Genomic DNA, 23,881 nt, shown 5'->3' on the forward strand with positions numbered 1-23,881 from the left:
AGGAGAAAGTTTTCACTTTATCTTCTCCATCCATGCTAGTTTCCATACTTCCTCAATACATGCATGTTGCTTTGGGAGGCCGAAGCAGGCGGATCACTTAAGGTCAGGAGTTCGAGACCAGCCTGGCCAACGTGGTGAAACCCTGTCTCTACTAAAAATACAAAAATTAGCCAGGCTTGGTGACGCATGCCTGTAGTCCTAGCTACTTGGGAGGCTGAGGCAGAAGAATCACTTGAACGTGGAGGCAGAGGCTGCAGTGAGCCAAGATCGCACCACTCCAGCCTGGGCAACAGAGTGAGACTCCATCTCAAAAAAGAAAAGAAAAAAGGAAAGAAAGAGAGAAAGAAAAAAATGCATATTGGCTGAATGAAAAAAAAATGGCTGAAATAATAGTGATAATTTTAAAATAAATCTATAGAAGTCTTTCTCACTTCTGAAATATAAGTAGATTCTCTAGAGAAGTCCTTCTAAACTACAGGCCATTTTGACCCCCAGCACTCCAAATACTCAGCAATACCTGGAGACATTTTTGGTGGAGACATTTTGGTACGGGAGAGTGCTGCTGGCAACTAGTGGGTAGGGGCCAGAACTGTCACTAAACCCACAGTGTACAGGACAGCCACCCACTAAAGAATTACCTGGCCCAAAATGTCAGTAGTGTGAAGATTGAAAACCCTGCTCTAGACTGATCTAATGGCCCTTTCAGAGCTTGCTCCTTAATCTACATATCACATTTCAGCTGTTTACATTGTTCTCTCCCGCAGATTGCGACTCTCCTAAGACTTTACCTGTATGTCTTTTCTTTGGGGTGTTCGGCATGATGCCCAAAACATAATAGGTGCTATATAAGTGGTTAATGAAAAAATAGGTAAAAGAATTTTTAAAAAGTGTGATCAAATATAAGGACGCTATTTTTAGAAGAGATGTGCTATTTCAATCATTATTTGTTAAACACCTGTTATGGCTTTATGTTATGATATTAAAACAAAAATAATTCCTCAAATAAATATGGTATTCTACACCTTTTTTTAAGATGGAAAAAATTACAAAATATTTTAAGAAGTATATGTCACATCTTTAAAAGAATTGTGAAATACTGAGCTAATTTCTGAGTTCACCTTCCACAGCTAGAAATATCAATCTCTGTTTTTACATAGGAAAAACTAATTTTGTATATCTCCCTTCCCAATTGTGTGTTCACAAGTTAATACTATTTTTATCAATAATAGTCATTCTCATTACCCAGTACATGGCATTCTCATCTTTAAAGGTATATTGAGAATCTATTAGTTACCATTAATTATTAAAGCTACACCACTTAAATATAGGCATTTCATTTTAAAGTGACACTTTCCATTCTCATACTGTAATAAAACGAATGAACCAGCTTTTTTTTTTTTTTTTTTTTTTTTTTTTTTTTTTTTTTGACAGAGTCTCACTTCCTAGAGTGCAGTGGGCCATTCTCCTGCCTCAGCCTCCCAAGTAGCTGGGACTACAGGTGCCCGCCACCATGCCTGGCTAATTTTGTTTTTGTATTTTTAGTAGAGACGGGGTTTCACCATGTTAGCCAGGATGGCCTCGATCTCCTGACCTCGTGATCTCCTGGCCTCCCAAAGTACTGGGATTACAGGCATGAGCCACCGAGCCCAGCCCACCAGCTAATATTTTTATAACTTTTCTTCAACACTCTGCCTCCCACCCCCATCCCAATCCTGGATAAGTCAGAGTATTCTAAAGAGGATATATAGTTGTAGTGATAATTATAGACATAAATAATGATAGATAACAGACACATACTTATAGATGTAAGATATATATGCGTATGTATTTATGTATAGCTGTATATAAGGGTATGTACCTATTTCTATTAATCTCTCTGTCCTTATCCTGTTTCCCTACATGCATGCATGCATTAGTAGCACTCTAACGTCTCTGACACAGTCTCACCTCTTCACACTCACATTTAAGCACTGCCACAGTCTGATCAATATCTGGTTCCAATCTAACATAACTCTGTTTCAGAAATTACCTGCTTAATACGTACTGAACTATTCATGTCCCTCAAAGAGGAGGGCCTTCTGAAAGACTTGCTTTCATAACCCCATATCTTTATGCCCTCTCAGAATAAAAAAAAAGTGACAGATAAAAAAAATAGAATAGGGCCGGGTGAGGTGACTCATGCCTGTAATCCCAGCACTATGGGAGGCTGAGGCAAGTGGATCACAAGGTCAGGAGTTCAAGACCAGCCTGGCCAACATGGTGAAACCCCATCTCTACTAAAAATACAAAAATTAGCCGAGTATGATGGCGGGCACCTGTAATCCCAGCTACTTGGGAGGCTGAGACAGGAGAATTGCTTCAACCCAGGAAGCAGAGGTTGCAGTGAGCCGAGATCACACTACTGCACTCCAATCTGGGCAACAGAACAAGACTCTGTCTTGGAAAAAAAAAAATGGAATGGGGATCATCTCCCTTTTTGAACTTATTTTCTAAAGAAAATAGCAACTTAATATCTACTGTCACAGAGGAAAATACAGGAAAAAAATTCTAAACCCATTTATGTCTTGCAATCTCCACCTCCCCTCCAGCAGTTTTCTTCCACCTCTTGAACAGAATCTGGCACCCTTGGACTTTGCTTTTAGTATTACTGATTTGTCTATTCATTTATTAAATAATATTAAAGATGTGCAAAAGAGTATAAATAATATTCAAGCAAGCATCATTATCCTACTTTTATGTATACTTTTACTGCATTTATACTTATCCTTGGATGATTTTATGTATTGTGTTGCAGGTTTGGTAACTTACATGAATTGTATCATAATGTATATAACATTCTGCAATTTACTTTGTAAAAGCATCATTATTCTTATAAATGAATATAACATTTAGCTATAGTTTATTTACTTTCACTGTTGTGTAGTACTCCTTGTGAGAACATATGATTTTAGGTCATTTCCAGTTTGGGCTATTACAAATAATGCTGCTGTGAAAACACTTACACCTGTCTTCTTGGGTATGCAAGTGTTATTTGAGGGCATGTGCCAATTTTTAAAATTATAAGTTAGGAAATCTCCAGCTTTCTTTAGATAATTCCAGCTGTTCTCCAAAATGGTAGTACATTCCTATGAACAGTATATAAGATTACCTGATATTCTATCTCCAGCACTTAATAATGTCAAACTTATTCCCATGAAATGATTCCCATAATGAATCATTTTGGTCACCTCTGTCTACTTTGTGTATAATAAATAAATTAAGCACATCCTATTATTTTTATTTAAATTTTTCATAATTAGAAGCTATTCCTGATCACAAGGTTGTCTCTTATTTTTACATAGACTCAACACTTACAGTTAAGCATTAGTTGGTTGTAGACTATTCATTTGTATTTTAGAACATGGCTTAATTCTGACCACAAAGCTATGAAACATAATTTTGTATATGACTTGTCAAATGTATATCATTATTTTTGCATTTTCTGAGGATAATTAAATTAGTGATGATGAGCTGATATAGGTGAAACTAAATCTTTTCAACTAGAACATGCCAAAATGCAGCTACTTTAATAATTGCTTCTTAGGCAATCATCTCTGTCCTACTATCTATAGGTTAAAGCCCAGCTACTTCAAACCATGTCAGTCTGTTCTAGTGTGGAAAAATCACAGAGGGCAACAATTTCATAGCTTAACCCTTTAATCCATTACAAAGTGTTCTAGAATCCAAGATGTCTACATATTTAACTACATGTCACATTGCAGTTCATCCTCCTTTTCTTTTTAATGCCCCTTGTAAACAATGAAGAATGGTTTGTATCTGGTTATTAAAAGTTACTCAACTGCTAACATGAGAGTTTTGTAGTTTCGTTTTTAGTTGCCAACCCGGTGATGATGATGACTATGATAATAAAGAAGAATGTTTACTTGTAGAAGTGTGTTTGTGTGCTATGCACACACAGAGAAGGAGATTGCCCTTTGTATTTGGAAACTAGAATGCTCCTTCTTCTACAAATATATTTTTAGGTAAAGCTAAAATCCAGGTAAGGGCTGTTCATCCTTCCTGCAGTGTATTCATGGGGAGATGCCTCTGTGCTTTGTGGCTACAAACTGAAGAACAACAGTCTCCTTCAATAGTCTTAGCTACAGGACAATCTTAGAGTGAGGTGGCTGGAGATGTAAAGCATCAGTTCTTGCTTGCAGCCTTCTACTCCTCTAAAACTCCTCCATCTCCCTTGGTTTTGAAGTTATATCATCCAAGATCTAGAAAAAGAAGAACCACATTTTGAAGAATGCTAAACACCTATAATGCCAGGAACCACAACATAATTCCCAAATGGTCTCATATAAACAGAAACCCGCTGCATGTCCATTGGATTCTAAACTCCTTGAAGTCGATAAGCCTGTCTTCATCCCTGCATTTGTGCAGCACCTTGCCAAGTATGTGACACATAGCAAGCAGTCAATAAATATTTGAAAAGGATGAAGGCTGCTTACAGGGCCTGTTGCTATTTACAGGCTTGGTATGGGTCTGGATTTTTGTCTCTCCCTGAGCCACCCAGGACTTTTTGCTATAAATGAGCTGCTTCTCCCTGCCTGCTGCATGCCAGGTTTTTGTCCATCTGCTGCCATTGTTTCCCCACGTTTCACAGCTATGTTGTATTGCATGTGGGTATTCTTTAGTGGGTCATTATGGCATCTGTCTGCCCACCTTGTGAATGCCCCGTTTTGGTTCACTAGACAGCAGCTGCCTGCACCTCCTGCTCCCCTCCATCATCTGCCCAGGTCCAGCCCAGTCAAGCCTGGTTGCAGAAATCATCATTTCATTGCTTGGGGGTTGGCTGCACTCCAGAACCTGGTTACTGAGATCCTTGCTTACCATTTAATATTCCTATAGGTAATTTTTTAAAAGCCAGGTGTGTTACCCACAAGAAATTTCAGTTTCACAGATGTGAACAAGGATGTATACAATCATCACTACATACATCTTTATTAGTAGTAATTTTTTAGTAGAAAGACACCCTAGGAGCCACATTTATAGTAATAGAGGAAAGCTCTCATTATACAAAGAATGGACTTCCAGAAACCCTAACCCTCATTCAAAATGAATGTGAAAAGCAGAGAGCTTGCACTGCCACAAAGTCTATCACTTTGTTCCGCCTCCTTACATCGAAGCTTCCCATTGATTTGTAGCCATTGACGTGCAGCTCAGTTACATGCAGTTACACACAGTTCCATGCTAAAATCCAAAATTTGTACATTAAATTGATTGTTTGGAATTCAGGCTTCTGTTTCTATTGACAACTTTACTTGTCATAAAATTTAAGGCAGTAAAACTCTGGTGGTATCCATACTGATACAGTGTATCCAAAAAATGAAAGTGTCCATCTCCTTTCCTATGAAGTAAAGTTCATGGCCTTTGTTACAGCCATTTTCCTTTCAATTTTTTTTTTTTTTTTAGATAGTGTCGCTCTGTCACCCAGGCTGGAATGCAGTGGCACAATCTCAGCTCACTGCAACCTCCGCCTCCCGGGTTCAAGCAATTCTTCTGCCTCAGCCTCCTGAGTAGCTGGGACTACAGGCATGTACCACCACGCCCAGCTAATTTTTGTATTTTTAGTAGACATGGCATTTCACTGTATTGGCCAGGCTGGTCTCGAACTCCTGAACTCGTGATCTGCCCACCTTGGCCTCCCAAAGTGCTGGGATTCCAGGCGTGAGCCACCATGCCCTGCCAGCCATTTTCCTTTATTTCCTCACTTACTTTTATATAAATCATATAACAAAAAGATTAGATTTCTAAGCCAATTGCAAAAGTATGTTTCATCTCCAACGTACCCAAATATTAGAATTATAAAATCTCATCAGAAGGAAGAACATTGTTACTTAGTGAAATTAGTGAAATTCATTCTAAGTACCATATCAAGGAGGCAAGAGCTGTGCTTCTTCTCCCCATCTTCCCTCCCTCAATCTCCCCGCAGGTCATTGCAGAAGGTTCTTGAGAGAAAGAAGAGAGATGAAAGAAGGCCAGGCAACCTTAGCGATGGAGAGAAGGTGAAGGGGTCCTGTCAGAGGAAGAAACAGAATTTCACCATTTCCTGGGAGCTCCTCTGGGCCAGATATTGTGCCAAGTCATTTTGCATATGGCATCTCACCAATCACCACCATACCTCATGAAGCAGATTTTATTATTTCCATTTTGCAAATGATAAGAACTGAGACTCAAAGAGGACAACATGCCCAAGATCAAGTAAGTCCTAAATTGTTGGAGTGGGACTGGAGAGAAGATCTTTTGAATCTCTGTTTGATGGTGACACAGTTGGCTCCTTGGAGTATTACAGGACTGCCAGGTTGTTATGTCTGCTGTGCAGCAACAGACTAATACACTGAGACAGCAAGGTTTGCAGCAGAGAAAGAGTTTAATCATTGCAAGGCTGCCAAAGGAAGTAACAGGAGCAATTCTCAAGCCTCAAATCCATTTCATCGAAGGGTTCTGGGCAAGGATCTCATGGAGGGCAAGGGACTAGAAAATTGGGGTCATTGATTAGTCATGGTAAGGGGATGAAATCAACAGGATGTAGAAACTACATTCTTTCATAAGTCAGCGTCCTACTGTGCCCTTCAGACCAGATGGCATGGGTAGTTTTGTTGGAATACAGAACCTAAAGGAGAAACTCAAATGGAAAGTTTACCATCTCACAATGTCTTAGATTTTATCTATAGAACAAACAATCTTGTGACAAGGGCTACATTATGCTGGAGGTCTTCCTGGAGTAGTAAGCAGTAACCAGCTACAAGGAAGCGAGACAAAGGGCAAGCTGGCTTAATAATTACTGCTGATTGACCTGCAAGCCTAGCTGAATTTTATTTTTTCCCTTTATCTATTTTATAAAGTTTTCTTGGGGACGGTTTCAGGAGCACTGCCTTCCAAGAGCCTGGAGCATGGGGTGTGCAGATCACCTGCATCAGAATTAGAAGTCAATAGAAAAGACTTGGAGATTTCACTCAAGGCAATGCAGGAAATGGAGATCCACCAACTTTTTTCCTTATAAAGTATAAATAGTTAATTAAACCCTAGCTATTGTGAATAAGTAGGGAATGAGTAGGTTGAGTTTGAACTGGAGTTCTATGCCTTCTTTGACCTAGTTAAATAAGGCGACAGGATAAATTACCTTCTAAAATCACACACAGGAATAAAATGTGCTTTCTTATGCCATTTTAAAACAATTTCAGAGAATACACTTTTTAATTCTGCATTTGGTTTCTTTACAAATATTATGACAACTGGCATTACATTTGGGAACTGAGACACTTTCCCCTTCCTCCACAACTTTGCTAAATTTTCATGCATTTTCTACTTCTGTGGCCACCATCCCTACAACTCATTTCTACCCAACCCAGTCCTTTTTCATTCCTGTACTCACCATATTATTCCTTGGTTTGAATATAGTAATTTTAGTCCAAGAGAAAAAAAGCACTATATAAATAAATCTTTATTACTGTCATAGCATTGTTAAAGGATTTCCTAGTTTGAGCTGCTCCTCGTTTGAAATCACCACCTTACCAGGGCAGAGAGGATCCTGCTAGGCATTTTAAATTAGAGAAGACAGTTTTACTGTCAAGGCAGGTCAATCAAATTATAATTGGCTCTAATTTGCACTCCCACCAGCTGTTAAATTCTTCACCTGCAGCACTCAAAATGGTGTGAAATTCTTTGCAGCTTTGTGAAAGCTTCAAAGAGAATCACTCTCATTCTGGTCCCTAAAACCAAAAGTCTTTGTTACTTTTCATCAGAAGCGAGGAAAATGCACTTTTGACTCTGACTGTGGAAAACAAGGTTTGGTCTGAAGTGGTCTGAGCCTGTCAGGGACGGATAAATCCATCTTCTATGAAAGACTGTCCTGGACAAGCCAGCATTTCTACCACAAACCAGCGAAGGGAGACTTGGCTTTGTTGTGGCCATAATGCCATTGAGTTGTATTTTCTATCTTATTGCTAATTGAATTTGCGACTCTCAGGAGAATCATAAATTTAACACTAAGAAGAAAATGGCAGACAAGAATAGAATTTTGAGATGGGACATACACATATGCTAGTTATGTTGTGAGGATCCATTATGCTTTGAGATATTGTCTGGTCCTGCCTCAGGTTTGGGAGTCTGGATAACTAAAACAACTACAGGAATCTCCTTTCTAGCAGTGCCCACAAACGCATGCATATTACACACTACCCGTGGACACACGTATGTACACACATCCTTGCCCCTCCAGGAAAAAGTGAAAAGCAACAACCAAATAACAGATGGTGAAGACCCATCTTGCTTCTCTGCCAAGGCCCTTTATAACATTGTTGAAGACAATTCTGAGCAAAACAGTAGACCCACTGATAGCAACAAAAGTAGGGAATGGCCAGATATGAAAACAATATCAGAACCAAATAATCAACATAACTTTGATTTTGGATGAATTTTGAGAGTATCAGTTTGGCTGCAGCTAAGGAAATTATTTAATTTAAATGACTTCATGTAAGTTGTCCTACTCTTGCCAATGGTACAAACGATTCTCAACAATCTCAAAATGAGAGTCTTTGGGGATAATTGGTGGAGAGAAAATGTAATGAAGGACTAAAGGCTGTTTGAAAAAATTGTTTCGGGTTTAGCGTGGGTTTAAGAAAACACAGGAAGAGGTTTTTAAAAATAAAATGCGGCCAGGAGTGGTGTCTCACATATGTAATCCCAGCACTTTGGGAGGCTAAGGTGGGTAGATTGCTTGAGCTCAGGATTCAAGACCAGCCTAGGTAAGATGGTAAAACCCTGTCTCTACAAAAAATACAAAAATTAGCCAGGCATGGTGGGGTGCACCTGTAGTCACTGCTACGAGGGAGGCTGAGCTGGGAGGATCACTTGAACCCAGGAGGCAGAGTTTGCAATGAGCCAAGATTGCACCACTGCAATCCAGCCTGGGTGACAGAGGGAGACTCTGTCTCAAAAATAAAATCTAATAAAATATCACACAATAAATAAGAGAGATAACAACTTCCAGGTAAACTTTCTCAGAAAACGAGACTGGAACATAAATTTATGTCAGGATAATCATAACAATATTATTTAACAGAGCAAAAAACTGGAAACCCAACTTTCTAATAATAAAGGATTAAATTATCTAAGGATTAATCTAGTTAGTTAAATAATCTTTTAATCATCTATTTTGTTCCTTAAAATTGAATGACATTCAGCGTTTAAATGGTCTTCATGAAGAACTGTATTATATTACATGAGAAAGTCTTTATAATACTGTTAAATGAAAATAGGATAGACTGTGCACAGTATAATCTCACTGATGTAATGATACAAGTAGTATATACACATAGTAAAACTCCAAAACATATTCAGTGAGGGTGGTTGTTTCCAAGTGGTGAGTTTACAGACAATTTTTATTTTTATTTTTATTTGTTTTTCCCTACTTTCCAAGTTTTACATACTGAATTTTTTGAGATTTTTTTATAAACAACAATGAAAACCAATAAATACTTGCAATCAATATAAACCTGGGATGCAATGCTTAGGTGCAAAAAGTACCATGTTTTTATTTCTCTAAATCAAGTGAAATCTCTGCAGCCCAGTGTCTCAGAACAGGCAAGGTCCCCAACAATGGTCGTTACTGGGGCTTTCTTGTCCTTCAATGGAGTCAGGAATTGAAAACGGATATAGAAAATCTGGGAAGGCCCCAGACCTTCAGTGCATAGTTTTCCATCTTTCCCATCATCCTTTTAGTACCAGACATGCTTATGCAGAGGTGCTGTGCTCTGGCACTAAAGCCACAAGGCTGTCCCCCCATGATCCCCTCTATGACCGCAGGATGAACCACACAAATCCTGTGACTCCACTCAAGGCTCCATCATCACTTGGTGGCTGTAGTCCTCCTGCCCCAAGCAAGGACGTGGCTTTGAGCAGAGCACAGTTCGCCACAACTTGTGGAACTCCCTCCCTTCCCCTAGCTCCATCCTCACCCAAAAAAAAAGTCTCTTAATCTCCAGAAATCTGCCCCACTCTAATAAGCACTCCTTCATCCACCTAAATGCTTCCTGCAGTTTCTCCCTAATCATTGGCCTGGTCTTCCAAGCAAGTTATGGTCAGTATGGACCCCAAAAACAACACCCGAGGAAGGGTTATTACATATATATGCACATATACGTAGACCTTCCCAAGCATTACCTTTTTTTTCCCTCCTAACAAACCTATGAGATAGCATCATAATTATTCCTATTTTCCAGATGAGAGAGAGATCAACTCAGTCTCCAAGTCACACCACTTTCATGTACAACTTCTCCTTTTGGTTCTGGCACAAAAGCCCTTAACAACCCCCTAAGGCTAGTGGCTCAAAACTCAGAAGAAAAATTGGCTTCCTTCTTAGGAGGAAAGCATGAGAAACACTGATAATTCCATCAAGCTCCTACTAGCACTGAAGGCAAAGGCATAAATAATATCTCAGCACTCTAGACTGCTATCCATTGTTAAGACCAAGAACAAAAGGAAGATAAAGGAAAAGAATGGAAAGCTGTAACATGCTGATTGATAACAACTGCTTCACGCAGAGGACGTGAACAAGGAGACTCAGTGTGCACCGGCCAGGAAGAAATCCACAGAGACTGTGGGGAGAAGAAACTTTGGAACTTTTATTTTGGACAATTTATCATCAGGGTCCAGCACTGTAGTGGACACATAATAGGTGGGCAGTGAGTATTTATTGGGTGAGCAAGTAACTGTGCTCTAAAAAATTGGTGTGAGACTGTCACAGAAACTCCATCCTTTACTGTTCCCAATCCCAGTTCATATCCTCCTCTCTGGCCATTCCCAGCAGAAAGAGTACCTGCAGAATCATCATGCGTATGCCCCAAACTGCAGCCCTATGCCCATCAAATCCCTTTACCACAAGTAAAAAGAGGCAGCCTCTTATCTTTTTGCCCAAATGGTGTCTATATCAGTTTTTCAGGGCTGCCATCACCAAATACCAGAGACCAAGTAGCTTAAACAATAGAAATTTATTCCCCAGGGTGTTGGCAAGGCGGATTTCTCATGAGGCCTCTCTCCTCCTTGGCTTGCAGATGGCCACTTTCTCCCTGTCTTTACACAGTCTTCCCTCTGTGGCTGTCCGTGTCTTAATCTCTTCTTATAAGGACATCGTCATGTTGGATTAAGGCTCAGCCTAATGAACTTTTTACCTTAATTGCCTCCTTAAAGACCCTCTGTCCAAATACAGTCACATTCTGAGGTATGGGGGCAGGGGGTTAGAACTTCAACATATTTATATGAGGGAAGGGGAAAACACAATGGAGCCCATAACATTATTTAATGTTAGTTTAGTTTCTCTAAGACAAAATCTGGTTTCCCTTTTAATATACTCTGAGGATCAACACGACACTTGGAATATGCTACTTCCCTCTGCCTTCACAAGTAGGTAACTGGACATTAGTGTTTCATGTAGTAAAAGTCAACCCTGTTCACTAAACACTTGCTGTTTGCTCAGAACTGCTCTGTACTATGGGAGCTACATGGAAAGTTGAACACTTGATTCCTGGACCAGAACTTTGCAACCAGAGACAGGAAATCAGATGTGTACGCAGCACATACCTATGAACTCATAGTCACGAGAATTCACCCAAGTTTGCTCAGAAAGACAACACAAAGCCCTGGGGATGGAATGACAATGGGTTGTAGTCTACTATGGCCTTATTTCAGCTGCGTAACCGTGGACAAATGGCTGGGTCTTCCTATGCCTCTGTTTTCTCATCTATAAAATGGCATTAATAGTAGGAACTACAGAGGGTTGTGGTGAGGATTAAATGAAATAATACATATAAAGCAGTTAACACAGTGCCTGGCCCACTGTAGTCACTCAGGAAATGTTAGCATTTGTATTGGTGTTACTGTGGTAGCCCATACCTGTGCTCAATTTCAAGGACTCGAGAGTCTAACTATTGAGTTAGAGAGGTCAGTTCTAGAAAGAGAGAGAGAGAGCGAAAAACAGTCTCTGCGCAAGTTTTTAAGGCAAACTAGTTTTCCAGGAAGAAGCTGACACTGAACGATGGTGCCAATGATGGAGGAAAGTGGATATAACTAAGGGAGGAAGGGGTGTAGGGAGCAGGAAATTCTGTCTTGGAGAACTGGATTTGAGGCCACACGTGATTTGGCAAATGCCAGTCTGGGAAGCTCCGTTTTCTCAGCCCAAGACCCGGGTTTGCTGTTTCCTGCATTCTCCCTCCCTCTTCCATAGCCAGACATATGGGAAATGATATGCACTTGGAAATCAGGACCAGGAATCAAATCTTGCTCCAGTTCCTTCCGTGCTTTTAGTCAAACTACTGAAGTTTTCTGAACCTCAGTTTCCCCCCTGCACAATGGGAAAAGAATGCCAGCAATCCGCCCGGTGTGTATTAAGTGTGCAGCATAACAAACTCTGATGTTTGGCTCCCTTTCCCCATCTGCTTTAAATACAATTAGCAGGATTGTGATGAAGTGTTTCCGTTCCCAACACATATAACCTGAGCACCGTGTACTGCTTCCATGTATCTCTTTGCAGACAGCACCATTATCAGATGGAATCAGTTAAACCTCTAATACTCCAAAAGAAGGTTTTCAAGAAGCCCCCTTTTGAATCATTATTTCAAACGCTTTGCCAAATGGCCAGGAAATCATGAAGGGTTTATCAGTATCATCTGTCAATGTGGTAAGTAGTCAGATGAAGTTTGCCTCTGAAGTACTGGATGACAGCTGATCAATACTCTAATGAAAAAGACCAAGGCGACAAAATTTTAAAAGGGAAATATATCAAAAGACTGTGTATGTCTTACATAGTCTTTGAGGAAGAAATGAAAGAGGTAGAAAAAATTAACTACATACATTTGCAATGCTTTATAATTTGCAAAATATTTTCATATATAACATTTTATTAATTCTTATAACAATACAATGAAATACTTAAATTACTGCATGATGAGAACTATTAGTAAATCAAGTATTGTTAAACCAAAATGCATGTGCCTGGGCATCTTTAAAAAAGCATTTCTCAAGCCTGGCTCAGGGATCCTGAGAACATGTAACAATCTTTGTAGTCCCATTTCTGCTTTTTTAAATTTTATGTTTTCATTCTGATGATTACCTAAAAAAAATTAACCCATGTAAAATCTGGATCATGTGAATAAGTAATTTATAATCAAGTACAACTGTGAGATTTCAGAATCTCACTGGCATTGAGGAATTCTTGGTAAATTAATTCTTGTTGATAAGCTAATGAGAAAAAAATTGAGGTGTCCTTGGTAAGCGTATGTATTAGTCCATTTTCATGCTGCTGACAAAGACATTCCTGAGACTGGGAAGAGAAAGAGGTTTAATGGACTTATGTTCCACGTGGCTTGATAGGCCTCACAATCATGGTGGAAGGCAAGGAGGAGCAAGTCACATCTTACATGGATGGCAGCAGGTAAAGAGAGAGAGTTTGTGCAGGTGAACTCTTCTTTTTAAAACCATCAGATCTCATGAGGCTTTTTCACTATCACAAGAACAGCATGGGAAAGACCTGCCCCCACGATTCAATTACCTCCCACCAGGTCCCTCCCACAATACATGGGAATTCAAGATAAGATTTGGGTGGGGGGACACAGCCAAACCATAACAGCATATGATGTGTTCATGCCACTCAAAGACCAACAGCCATGCAAAGGAAGTTTATTCAGGTGTGCCACTAGAGAAAATGATAATGAAACTGAGCCATCACACAGCACTCACTGGTAAATACTTGCCAGATACAGATACCTATGCTATGGCAGTCAGCACCGTATTTATTTTTACAAAGCGTACATCCTTCCACTTAAAAAAAATTATCCACTATATTAAGGTAAAGAATGTACTTTGAATTTCATTATTGGAAAGATTTTTTGGGGGGTATATAATTTGAAATTTTCTATTTGTTCTAGGCTTCTGCAAGGATTATAAGCATAAAAATGTATAGCAATTTTGACTTTATAGATTTAAAACTACTTTATTATATACTTATATTTATTATATAATTATTTTATATTTTAAGTTATCTTATTGTAACCTCACATAAAAATTGAGTAAGAAATGGGTATCAGCAAGTTTGAAGACATTGCTTTTTGAAATAGAAATGTTTCTCAAACTTGTTTGTAAATTTTTTAAATTAAATCTCTTGTGGTGACCTAGAAGAGATGATTAAAAGAATTTTGTGAATTCTTTTTTAAGTGAGTAATCTTTTTACACGTGAACCATCACCAGGTGGCCTTGTCTACTTTCTGTGTTTAGATTGTCATATAACCATATTTTCCTGAAGTGGTACATCTGACATAGTGAAAATAGTGAAAGGAGAATTAGGAGAAAGACAGCCAAATCCAGAGGAAAATGCCCATGACATATTGTGGAAGCTGAATATATGATCAGTCTATAGGTTAAATAACCACAACTGAAACCCAATACCAAGGCATGCAGGAATGGAAAAACAGAAGAATGTTACCAGGGTAACTGGCTCTGTATCTGGCGCTCTTCGTGACTTCCTCCATGACTCTGAATAATGTCCTTATTATTGCCTACCTCCTTTTTTTGCCAGTTACAAAATGGGGGCCAAGAATATTAGTTTGTAAAGTGTTTTGTGGATCACAGATGCCCAGCATTCTCAAGCATAAAGATCTTCAAGATGTGCAATTTATGAGTCTTTGAAAGTTATTTGTGCAGCATGTCTTGCCATTTTCTTTCTTTTCATTTCACTTCCAATCACTTTACTGCTCTTATGTGAAACAGATGGAATAGAATAAATAGTACTCCAGTTAGGGGGTGTGTTTGATTTCCTACTAAAAGGAATAGTACTTAAGGGCACTGAAGGATGTCTTCTCATTTTGCCCCAGGATAAAATGCAGGAGGGAAGGGCGTGTCGGCTGTCAGCTTCTAACTAGAATCCGAAGGAAAAAAAGTGAAGCTTCATAGGAAAAAAGAAGTGAATTTAGGTGACTTCCATAGCCCAAGAACTTTAAAAGATTTCATTTTGGTTTAATAAAAATTGTGCACACATTGCAACTGCTCTGTGAACTGGATCCTCTTTGCTTTTTGTTTAGGAACAAATAAAAATAGCTAAATTATTAATGTGAAGTAAATTGGTTACTATGTATTTAGCATCACTTTTTAATTCACGCATACATCTGTATTAGCATCTTAGTGGTGCTTTACTACAGATTACGCCATAGTCATAATGGCAGCGAAGGAACCATTTAAAGGATAATGTTTGTAGCAGAAACATATTCGAAGAAGGGGATGATGTTGTTGGGGAGAGGAAAGAATGGTCCAAATAAAGTCGGAAAATGCACCTGTGAGGTCAGGGAGTATAGTCCACAAGACTTCCCTCACTCCTGACACCAACAATAGAGTTCAGGGGTTCCCAAGACCACCCTCAGTTTTGACAATTCAATAGAAGAAATTGCTGACAGCTGTAATAATCATGGTTATGGTTTATCACAGTGAAAGGATACAGATTCAAATCAGCCAAGGGAAGAGATACGTGGGGCAGAGTCTAGGAGGTTTGTCCACACGGAGCTTCCAGTTGTCTTCTCCCCATAGCGTTGTGAACGGTGTTAATATTCCTGAAAATAACATGTGACATTGTGCATGGAATACCACCAGCCAGGGAAGCTCCCCTGAGCTCTGGTGTCCAGAGATTTTATTACAAAGACATGACTAACTGCACACATAGTTGACCTTCAATTTCTATCTCCTTCAGAGGTCAAGCTGATACCTTTAGTCTCCAGCCCTTCTGGAACCTTTCCTGTGGTAGAGCAGATACCATGTAAGCCAAAGTCCCTATCATAAATTACATTATTAGACTGTCTGCTGTGGTCCAACGCCTCCTGTCATAAATTCTGAGGAGTTTCTAAGTAAATCTCCCAATACAGTTGATCATCAATATCAGTGTTATCATAAGAACTATTTACATAAGGTAATTGAGTGTTACCAGCAGTGCCAATGTTATGCTATATCCCAGTATGACCATGGTATAGTTCAGCTTTATTACAGAACAAATCACTAAGAATTACAGACATATTTGCTATCCCTTCACAAGATAATCAACCTTGCCCATATACCATATATTACTATGAATAGGCACCGTGACAACTGGTCATGATTGGTTATTCTATGGTCCAGGTCAGTTACAGACAAAGCCATTCACCCTGTCTCGGTTCAGAGGCTTGTACTAAGACCAGATTTTATTGTGTGCTGTCACATAGCAGGGCTCACCTCCCTGCTACAGGGAGGACATGGTAATATTCAGAACAGTTCCTCCCTCTGAAAACAGTACTTTAGGATATGTCTTATTTTGATCTATCCTAGAGCAAGGGCAGTCACATTGCATCAGCGTAAATTGCAAGTATTCCTAGAGGACTCCCACGGGTGAAGAGCCATAAGATTCCCATACGTGTGCCTCCCGGGTCTCAACAGCTAGAATGGAGGGCCACTGCTCCATGGCTACTTTGGTCTCTGTCTGTATTAAAATAATCAAGAGACCCTGTTGTGTCTGGGTACAAGGCTTTCCCAACACTGGGTCCTAGCATTATCCAGCATTATTTGTGAGTTGGCCTGTCCTACTTCACTAAAGCCTCATCACCTGTCCAGGCTGACTCTCATTTCTTGCATTCCTCCTGGAAGGGAATTCCCTTTAATCTGCTCATACTAGTTAATAAGTCTTTTTCTCCAAATGCCACTCCTCACTAAAAGCAAAGTCAGTTCATTCCATGAAGCCTCAACTAGAAGATATCTCCCCTAAAGCACCTTTCTGTCTCATAGGCCAGTGCTGTGTTCTACCATTCATGTTGTCGCCATTGGGTACTAACAGCCTGAGTGCAACTAAAATACACGTTTTGTACCCAAAATGCTGAGTCCACCATACAAGACACAGGTAGACATAATTTAGTTTCTGTATACCAGGCCTGCTATAGCCTTCTTCACCTCAGGGTGGGGCTATTCCCAGAGGAAGTCAGAATCACTACGTGGTACCTACTGTTCTACTCCCATCAGGAATCCACCGTTCTTTCCTATTCTGTTTAATAGTTTGCCATCCACAAAAACAAGGGTGATGTATATTTGTGCATAGCACACTATGGTATACTGGGCATGCCACCGCTACGTCTTATTCATTATAATCAGGAACCTTTCTAAGCACGGGATCATCCAGGTTTATCTTTACCCAATAATCTATCAGCTAGGAGTTGTTTACCACATGGTCCAATGGCTCTCTTGGGAGCAGTTCCCAGAAATTCCTTCCCAAATGATATCCTTTGTAGTAGATAAAACCTGAAAAATAAGAGTCAGAGATATTGACTTATTACTGGAGCTCTACTCACTCATTAACCACTAGTCCAGTTCATCATATCGTATGACCAGAATGTTTCCCAGAGCAGCACTACTCAGGTTTGCAGGCTTCTATTCCACCTTGTCAGGTTCCAGAAGCAAGATGAATGTGAGAAACATATAGCTTCACCCGTCTGGGTATCTAGTATAATTGTGCTAAGATATAATATTATTCTTTTCCTCTGAGCCTCTCTTAAGGCATGAATGTAAAATTGGATTCCCCTTACTGCAAGATTAGCAAGAAGTTCACCACTATTAACTGCAGTAACTCTCCTAACTTTAATTTGTGTTTATCCTAGTTAACAAACCATTGCTTCTGTACTGGGAAGAGTAGCCTCACGCCCAGTTTGACTGCATACTCTGTCTTTATATTCTCATTTGCTACAATTATTTGAATTCTACACTTCCTTTATCTCCCTCCAATTCTATCTGGACAACAAAGTTAAATTTGTAATTATAAGATAAAAACAGACCTCAAAACCTTTAAAAGTTTCCTCCTGCTCTGGATTTTCCGATCTTTTTATAGAGATATTATTCAATCCAACCCTTGTTAGTGAATCTTGTTGACACAAAGCCACATTCTTATTTAAACTAATAAATAAAATATGCCAAAGAGATCCCTAAAAGGGTGTCATGATTTCCAAAACGTATTTGATATAAACAAAAACTAACATTTCCTGACTCAGAAGCTTCCCAAATCAGATGAAGAAATAGGCAAACTATGTTTTCTCTCCCTCCCTTCTCTCTCTCTCTCTTTGTGTGTGTTACGTTTGTTAATTTTGATCAAAACTTTTATCTTATTTGACTCTACAGAGGATATTTCTTGGTTTCCTCCCCAGCAAACCCTCCCCTTCTCATAGCCCTGATTTCTATAGGCTCTAGAAATTTCACTCCAGCTTTGCTCCACTTGTAGTTAAACAAATCAATTTATTTCATCTGTACAATCAAAATGAATCTTAGCAATTTTGTTGGTAATACTGGAGACAAATTTTCTGCTGTTCACACCCAAGGAAGTATGAACCAAAGCCTCAGGGACTGCAGGCAGTCATCTTGGTCCCGTGAGGAAAGCCAGCCCAAAGGTGAAGCCAACTTTACAGAACACAGGAAGAAGTTAAAAAACACAGCACTTTCATGACATTATTGAACAACTGTTACAAGCCTTATTTGAAGTCAATACTTTTCCTGAGTCTTCAAATTAAACGAGCTAACATTTTCTTTATTGTTAAAGCCCTCACCACTGAAAGTGTGATCTGTAGGCCAGCATCATCAGAAATGCACACATGAGATCATACTCCGGATGCTCCTGAGCCAGAAGCTGCAGCTTAACGAAATCCCCAGGTGATCTGCGTATATGGACATTTAAGAAGAACTCACCATGCCTTGTTGAATCAGCTTTGTTTGTAACTGCATCCTGAGCCAGACGCGTCTAATACTCCTGTCCTGATCAGTGTTCAGACTCCTCTTCAGAGATACAGAAACAGAGTCAGGGAGTTCACATGCCAATCAAAGATTGCGCACACCCAGAGAGACAGAAGCAGCAGTTCTATCCTGACTCCCAGCAGCTCCATTCCAATTCTCTCCTGTGATGGGAGGGCCCTGATCAACAGTCTCTGTGGGCCTTGTGGCCAGGGTCTAGGACTGCTTGTTCAGCAACCTTGCATTAGTCTTTATTTTAAAAGACTATAGGTTTTAAAGACATTCATCCTTCCCTGTGTTTATAATCATGGAAAACTCCTTAATCTAGGTAATTTATTTAATGAGTAGCTCCAAATATTGGTTCCCAACTACCAGCAGTTTAATACAGAAATTACAGGCTAGCTTAATTCCACTTAACCAAGTAAACCCTCTGAACAATTTTCCCTCATTATTTCTCACTGAAGCATGCACTCTTGGCACAGTTCTCTCTTTATTAATAAAATCAAGGAGCAAGTGTTGAAAAATCCTTATGTTCTTTGATATTTTAAAATCCTTACCTATTTCTAAAATCCAGAGAAAAGGGAATGCTTATACACTGTGGGAGTGTAAATTAGTTCAGCCATCGTGGTAAGCAATGTGGCCATTCCTCAAAGAACTAAAGACAGAACTGCCATTAGACCCAGCAATCCTATTATTGGGTATGTATCCAAAGGAATATAAATTGTTCTACCATAAAGACACATGCATGTGTATGTTCACTGCAGCACTATTCACAATAACAAAGACATGGAATCAACCTAAATGCCCATCAACACTAGATTGGATAAAGAAAATGTGGTACATATATACCATGGAATTCTATGCAGCCATGAAAAAGAAGGAGATCATGTCTTTTGCTGCAACATGTATGGAGCTGGAGACCTTAGCAAACTAACACAGGAAAAGAAAACCAAATACTGCATGTTCTCACTTATAAGTGGGAGCTAAACGATGAGAACACATGGACACTTAGAGGGGAACAGCAGATACTGAGGCCTACTTGAAGGTGGAGGGTGGGAAGAGGGGGAGGGTGACAAAAAAATATCTATCAGGTACTATGCTTAGTACCTGGGTAACAAAATAATCTGTACAACAAACCCCCATGGCACAAGTTTGCCTGTGTAACAAACCTATGTATGTACCCCTCAACCTAAAATAAAAGTTAAAAGAAAAATAAAATAAAAAAATAAAATCCAGCCAATGGGATAAGGAAATATCACTATGTAGAATGGATTTCAGAGAAAAGCTTTTCCACAGAAACTTCTCAACTGGTAGACTAAAATGACAGGAAACACTTAAAGATACACCTGGTAAATTGCTTTCACCTTTGTTAAATTAAACTAAATTTGACCTGAAGATGCCTCTGTACAAGAGTCCTAACATAGATTGCAACCTGACTTGCACATAAGTTTACTGGAAGCCTCGCTTAAGGGTATACATTTGCAACAAACAGCTGAGTCTCCACCAATCACAGTGGCCAAACTTCAGTCAATTGCAGGTAGCCAACCGTTCAAACGATGTTCAAATAAGGCAAACGCTGAGCTGTAACCAATCAAGCTGTCTCTGCCCCACGCTTTCATTATCTGTACCTCATTTCCATTTTCTGTCCATAAATGCTGTCCGAGCACCCGGCAGACTGAAGTTGTTTGAACCTGTTCTGGTTCAGAGGGCTGCCTGATTCTAAAGCCATGAATAAAAGCCAATTAAGATACTTTAATTAGTTTTAATTTTGTCTTTTAACATTCTTCATACAATTTATGTGCACAATAATTCCTCAAAATGCTTGCTACATGAATTACTTTCATTTTCAAGTTACTTTACAGTTTGTAATACATCTTACCTTTTTCTCTTCATTTAGTCACATTGATTTATATTTTTGCAATAATCCTTGTAGGTTGGTGTTATTATCTCCATTTTAGAAATGTTCAAGCTAAGGCTCAGAAAGATTAACAAACACCTGCCCGGAGTCACAGATTTATTCACAAAGGAAGTGAAATTTAAATCTTGGTCCTATGACCATCATTCTAGATCCTTCTATTACCTTGTGCTGAAGGTGGTAGAAAGACCTTGGGTCTTATACTCAATTGCTATTTATCACTGGCACCACTAATGCCAGTCTGGGAGCACACCCACCCACAGCCTATTTCATGAAAACTACTTCAGATGCAAGTCTTACTTACTACAGTAATTTGCATTACACTGGATAAATCAGAGTAGACCATATAATATTCCACTATGTCCAATACCCTCGAATTCCAAACATGCTGGACCTGAATCCCGCACCTGCTGCATCTTGCATCTGTGCCCAGCCAGTGAGTGGCCTAGATGCAGGCTGTCACATGTACAATGGTAGAAGACAGATCTGTAGATAAAACTTACCTACTGTTCAGATACACACCAGTGCACTTCCTGGAGAAGAGATCCCCATTGTCTTTGACAACTATTCTGCCAATGTTACAGTGGATGGAAAAACCAGTGAATTTGGGCTCATGGGATACAACTGGACGGGAGAGTATGATGGATTACGCTTCCTATCCTATCTGCAAACAGGTGAATTCTTTATTTGCTTTTCCTTTGTGAGTCCTGCATCATTTGAAAATAGTGGTATCCTGATATTCACCACCATGTTCCAACATGCCCATCATCCTAGTGGGAACTAAGAGTAATCTTAGGGGTGATAAAGCCAAGATTAGGAACCTGAAGGAGAAGCAGCTGACTCTCATCACCTATCCACAGGGTTAAGCTACAGCTAAAGAGATCAGTGCCCTAAAATAGCATACCTAGAACACTCAGCTCTCAAAAAGTGAGGTCTCAGACGGTGTTTGGAAGAGTTATTGAAACAGTTCTCTGCCACTGCCTGTTAGGTAGAAACAGCAGCAGCAGCGCCTGACGCTGGAAATGTCCACGCCTCCCACTCTTTGTCCTGCCCCACTTGGAACCTTTCTATGCTTTGCTCAAAAATGGTAGTCTTTGCACTCAATGCCAAGTTTTATTACAGACTAATTTCTCCATAATTATTGCCATTGTGAACTAATCAGTAATTTCAAGATTCCATTTCTCTAAAGTTTAAGATTTTAAACTTTAACACTCTTAAAACTTAGTCTTAAAATGACAAGTCTTCTTAAGGCCTTGTTTTCCAAAATCCACTGTTCTTTCTCAGCTGAGGAGTTGCCAAAATACACTCTGAACTAAGTTACATCAGTGTGCTATGAACTCTAAGCAGTAAACTGTTTTAAAGGCCTTTGTCTTTAAGAAAACGGTAGCTTCTGATGTTAAATGCAGACACTTTCTCATTAGGTTTCAAATATATAAAGCAGTACACCCTCCTTATGAAATGCCATCATTGGACGCATTCAACAATTACCTCATGCTTATCACATAATATTGCCCTGTATATCATAATGGAAAGAGTATAACAACTACACTCTTTGGGTCAATATTTTATATTTCATAACATTTTTAAAAATTAGTTTATTTGTTTTTGCCAAGATTTAAAACAGAAATCATATTCACATTTTGCTCCAGTGAAGTAGTCTGCTCTTTATCATGGTATACTGGGCTGGAGTGTGCGAAACAAACCCAATCTCTTCCCTAATAAAGCCTCCATGTTAGTATAATAATCAAAAGGACACGAAGACAAGGAAAATCCTGCAGCAGGATTTGAGAGTGGGGAAAGAAGCCATCCACAGATATTTCTGCAAGATATAGTATAGAAGGGAGCAGATCAAAGAATGTACTGAAAAGTGACCTGTATCACCTCTTACTCAGAAAGCAGCATGACATTAGAGAAAGTAAGCACAATACACTCAGACCCCACTAAACTCCTAACTTGGTGGAATAAGTCACGGGGCAGGCTTGAAACACCACACTTACAATCCTTTTCATTGCTATTGATCAACAGTATTCAAAAGGAAGGATAATTGGAATGAAAGTAGTCTAAAGGTCCTTATGTTTTCATGAGGGGAAGTTTTAAAATATTTAATACATTTAGACTTGTTAAGCTATATAGGCACAATTAAATGTCGAGAGTTATGACAAGAGTATATACAAATCATTGGGAGGGATAGTTTTTCAAGTCAATTATTAAAGTTAAGAAAAGTAGAAAAAGCATGAAAAATGCAAGAAAAAATAGAAAGCATAAAGATGCTAGGAAAAAGTCTAAATATTTAAATGATCAGAGTAAATTTATATAAGCAAAACTTGCAGTTAAAACTGGTGTTACTGGGCAGGTGTGGTGGCTCACACCTGTAATCCCAGCACTTTGGGAGGCTGAGACAGGTGGATCACTTGAGCCCAGGAGTTCAAGACCAGCCTGGCCAACATAGGGAAATTCGTTCTCTAAAAAAAAAAAAAATTAGCCAGGTGTGGTGGCAGGTGCCTGCAATCCCAGCTACTTGGGAGGGTGAGGCAGGAGAATCGCTTGAACTCGGCAGGCGGAGGTTGCAGTGAGCCAAGATCACACCACTGCACTCCAGCCTGGGTGACAGAGTGAGACTCTGTCTCAAAAAACAAACAAAACACTGATGTTACCAGTTTGTAAAAGTTTAATCTAAACATACACTTTTTAGGAAAAAACATAAAACAGAAGGAAACAAAAAAAAGTTACAATAGAAGGATAGAAAACCATATGACAGACAAACTTCACAAGAAAGCTTATATAGCTATATTAATATCAGAAAGACATAGATTGCAAGAAGGATTATTCAAAAATGTGGAAGAAACTGTTTGGTGTCCAGCAAAATTCATTTCTACTTCTTCCTGGGTACATTACTAAAGTACGTTTCCCAGCTTCCTTTGCAGTGAGGTGTGGCCATGTGACTGAGTTCCAGCCAACGGAATGAGAGCAGAAGTGACTGAGCCATGTCTAGGCCCAGGATTTTAGGAAGCCAATGAGCCTGAGCACTCTCAACCCCCAATCCATCATGGGATGCAAACACAACTAAGGCCCTAGAGAATGATAGAAGTAAGAGATGGAGGAGACTGGGTCCCTGAAGCCTGGTAGAGAGCCACTGGTCAAGAAACACCC

The 23,881-nt window shown here is 39.4% G+C and overlaps 1 long non-coding RNA gene across 1 annotated transcript; it reads right to left on the reverse strand.

Annotated features, from left to right (window-relative positions):
• Positions 1–14,087: 14,087 nt before the first annotated feature.
• Positions 14,088–19,175, reverse strand: LOC102144735 (uncharacterized). Its single transcript, XR_286321.4, has 3 exons — positions 18,775–19,175; positions 17,267–17,343; positions 14,088–15,638 (listed from the first exon to the last, which is right to left on the reverse strand). It is a non-coding gene; the product is annotated as an uncharacterized lncRNA (long non-coding RNA).
• Positions 19,176–23,881: the final 4,706 nt, after the last annotated feature.

The sequence above is a fragment of the Macaca fascicularis genome, chromosome 18, assembly GCF_037993035.2.
Source record: "Macaca fascicularis isolate 582-1 chromosome 18, T2T-MFA8v1.1".
Classification (NCBI taxonomy): Eukaryota; Metazoa; Chordata; class Mammalia; order Primates; family Cercopithecidae; genus Macaca; species Macaca fascicularis.